The sequence below is a fragment of the Arachis duranensis genome, chromosome 5 (genome assembly GCF_000817695.3).
Source record: "Arachis duranensis cultivar V14167 chromosome 5, aradu.V14167.gnm2.J7QH, whole genome shotgun sequence".
NCBI classification, from domain to species: Eukaryota; Viridiplantae; Streptophyta; class Magnoliopsida; order Fabales; family Fabaceae; genus Arachis; species Arachis duranensis.
This window is the reverse complement of record NC_029776.3, coordinates 31963185-31967770: the sequence shown is the minus strand read 5'-3', so window position 1 is coordinate 31967770 and position 4586 is coordinate 31963185.

The following is a 4586-nucleotide window of genomic DNA, read 5'->3' as shown; positions in this document are numbered from 1 at the left end:
AAAGGGATCCAGTGTTTTATATTCTAGTATAAATACGTGGAAAGGGTGTTGCGGATTATTCATTTTGAGAGACTTTCACATTGGTAGAGAGAGAAAGTGACATTCTAGAGAGGGGGGAAGAGGAAAAGTGTGGTGAGGAAGACATTCGGACTTTTCTTGGGCCGGGACCATGGCGGATGAACGTAGTCTTTATCGGCTCAACGGCGTTGCGCACATAGCCAGCAGCATCAACGAAGAGGTAAATTTGCTATCTTTTATTTATTTTATTTCATATAACAGAGCAATGTAGTCTTTGGATTTTGTAGTTAGAACACAATTTAGGATTGGCCAGTTTAGGATTTTGAAGTTAAGAGATAGGTCCAATTGTTTAAGTAGAATAATGATCCTCTTGTATTTGAGACATAAGGTTCAAATTGTAGTGTTGTTGTTTAAGTATCATGTTTGAAAACTAAGTTTTGAAATTTGAACTTTTAAACATGTAAGTTTAAATTCAAGTATTGGAGTCTTGGTTGTTAGGATTTTGAAACCTAAAGATTAAATTTTGTAAATTGAACCTAATTGTTGTATTTTGCATTCTTAAATTTAAAAGTTATAAATTTTGTAGTTTAGTTTTTTTGAACTTAAGATTTAGATTATATAATCTTACGTTTAGTATCTGCTTATTTTGAATTAAAGATTTGAGTCTTATAATTTAAGTCTTATTAATTTTGAATTTCACTTGGTTTTGGTTATTTTTCTCACATGTTACAGCCTAGTAAGTGCATTTGTAGTATCCAGAGGTAACAGAACATGCCTCTGCATGACAGGATCATACCCTATCTGGAGAGGGCATGTTTGTACCACCTGGCGCGGTTCAACACGAGGTGGTTTTGATTGGATGAGCCACACATTCACTGAGAGGTGGCGTCTTGAGACGCACACCTTTCACATGCCATTCGGGGAGTGCACCATCACGCTGTAGGATGTTGCATACTAGCTGGGGTTGCCCATGGATAGTTTACCTATATCCAGGTGCCTTACGGATTTCAAGAAGCTTATGGATGATGGCAAACCCTATTGGGAGTGGCTTGAGGAACTATTTGGCGAGCTTCTCCTACCGAATAAGATAAAGCAGTTTACAGTTCACTTCACCTGGTTCCATAAGAGATATAGGATACTGCCACAGAATGCCAATGAGGATACCGTACAGGTATATGCACGGGCTTACATTATGATGCTACTATCCACTTAGTTGTTTGGTGATAAGAGTGGAAATTAGGTTCATATATGGTGGTTGCCCTCTGTGACTAGGCTGGACGAGATAGGCAGCTATAGTTGGGCTTTAGTAGCATTGGCATGACTATACCGATATATGTGTCGAGTTGCAAAATGTGATGTGAATCATCCACGTACAGTTGTTCCCAAACTCCTTGCATCTCCCATGATACTCAAGATGATCCGACTCTAAAACTCGATACTGTACCCCACGACGGATGCTATAATCCTTAACACCCAACAGAGCTTCCTCCTTCGTCGGAAAAGATTGGCCAATCTGAAATTCTTTCGCAGGATTTTCCTCGTGTAATCATTGGCCTCCGAAGGTGGGATCAATGTCCGGTTGCTGACCGACTGCTTCAAGTTCAACGCCAAAAAATGTGACGGTTGTTGGTAGGACCCCGAACTGGATGGCCCCCTGACGTGCTGGCGGGTTCCTAGGAGTATCCTCTTCACAGTCCCACAATATGTGATCTGGCTCGTCGTCCAAATCATCCTCTTGCATCGCATTCTCAACATGATCCGGCTCACTATCACCTAAAGGACCAGGAATCAAACCCGCTGGCCTAGCTAACCCTGCTGGTACAGATGGAGGTTCACCTAACATACAACCAGATGCAACGACCGGCATCGAAGTAGAAGTACCCCCCACTATCGTTGACTGAGAATTCGATGCTGATGTCCCAGAACTGTCGACACCATCTTCCAACTTGGCATACAACTCGTGTATCCTCACCTCCGGAAAAATGAGTCGACAATGAAACAAAACCTGCATGTCTTCGTCCGACCCTATCACAAATGTTTCATACTGCACACCAGTTGACACAACCGCAATCGGAATCTTGTAGAACAACTTCTTCACTAACTTGGCATCATACAACCCTGAGCTTTGCAATATACTCGTCTTTAGCTCTGACAAAGTATTTGTTGATCGGATAAAAATACTCACCGGTTCTTTATCGATGAACTTAACACCGTGCCTTGCTCTTGCTTTTTTTATTTTACCAGAACAGTGGACTAGGACCAAAAAACTCTCCTCTCCTTCCATTTATAAATGTGTGAAAATGACTCTCTACCATCACACTACTCACTCTAGTTTGGTATATATAGTGGAGCTTAGTGTAACCATAAACCGTGAAACTTTTTCCACGATTTCTGGCCAAATGCTTACTCAACGTAAACTGTTGGACTCCATCAACAGTTTACTTAGATTTGTAAAAAGTTGCATTTTCATATTCATACTGTAAAAATTATATTTCGGTAATTTGGGATCCCAAATGTTTTAATTTAGTAATTTGCCCTTTACTTTACACGCCCGCTATTATAGATAATTAAAAAAAATTGTTATAGATAATTTTAAAAAAAATTAATCATTTAATTTTAAACAATTACAATTAATAATTTATTAATTTTATATTTTTAAAAAATAAAATTTAAATAATCATTAATTAATGATAATTTAAAAAATTAAAATTACCAATTAATTATTACCTAGCAGAATTTATTTTTTAAAGATTGTTTTAAACATTAACTTAAACAATTTATTTTTTGAAGGTAACTTAAACAATTATTCTTAAAAAGTGATCAAAGTAGTGCAAGCCAACCAAGCACTGTGTCTCATCTTCTCATCTCACAATTTATCTAAAACAAAAAAGTAATGGCTTTTTCTGTTAAAAAAAAAAAAAGTAACCCTCCACTGAATTTCGTCATCACAGTCTCATGCATTGAATGCACATGGTCTTTATCGAAATATATAGATAACCACATTTACATTGCTTTTCAGAAGATCGAAGAAATATTTAGATGCTTCTAACTACTAGTGATCTCCTACAATAAGGGGGAAAAAAAAAGATATGTTTTATTAATTAATCAACACATTAGTTTTGTGCATTATTGTTGTATTATCTTTGCCTATATATTTTAGTTTAATTTATATATACTTTATATATGTTTTCATTCAATTAAATTAACTCAATGAATAATTATTCAAATAGTAGATAAATAAGATAGATACTTTATAATTGGATTTTTTTAGAAATTTGCTATAAATAAATCATAGATTAATATCTCAAATTGGTTCTTAATAATTCAGATTTTAGATATATTAGTTTTTTTAACAAAAATTAAAAAATATCTTTGATTATTTAGAACGTTAGATAAATTAATCTCCAACAAAATAAATAAACAAACTAGCCTCTATATACTTTTAAAATTTAGATAATTTAATTCTTCAATCATACTAATATGTCATATTTTAAAAAAAATTAGAGATTAATTATTCATCTTTTTATTTTATAATAAAATAATTTATCTAGTATTTTAAAAAAGATCATAAATTAATTTGTCAATTATTTTTATTAGGAACTTAGTTATTTTTTACTAAAACTTAAATATTACTATAAATTATAAGATGTCCAGGGTTTTTTTTTCTTTTTTTTTTAGATTTAGATATCTTATGTTTTAAGGAAATATTTTAAAAGTAGTATAATAATAGATTTTTTAAATTTTTAATATATTTAATGCATTAAAAATTATAAACAATTATTTTTTCAGTTTTTTATAATATTCTTTTAACAAAACATGTTAGCAAGACATCTTTTTTACCCCTTACTCTAACAATATTAAATAATAATTTCTCGATTTTTGAGATAACCCACGCTTTTGTCACACTCTACGATTTGCCACAAAGAGATTTTGCCAATGCCATCATTTCAAAAGACTCCAATTCAGGATTGCACTAATTAAAGTCCACACGATTATTTGTTTAATTTAAGCCATTTTCCATGCAACTTGCTTATTAAAGCTTCTCTCATTGAAAATAAAGACCACTACTCCCAACTCCAAATTAAAGCTTATACAAGTTTGATAACCTGCGCAAGTGCGCATGGCGCAGGACTATTTTCTAATCTTATTTCTAATATAATTAAAGTTTTTTTATCATAATTCATATATATTTTTTTTATCTGATTGAATCTTTATAACGAACATGTAGTATAAATGTATAATAGTATTATAACTCATTGGATGTTCGTGAATATTATTGTATATTAAAATATAATAGCATGGGTAACATATATATAGAAGATATGTCTCAAAAATAGTATGAATTAAATTTTAAAATAATTTTGTTTTAGGAAGAGATTATTTTATTTAAATCTAAATTAGGATAATAAGAATGAACTACAAGACAATCATATTGTATTAACTCCAAATAAAACACACACATATATAGAGTCTATATGATAGCTAAATAATATAAATTAATATAATAAATAAATATTTATAATTTGATATCTTGAGAAGTTTATTAATAGATTCTCATAGACCATATA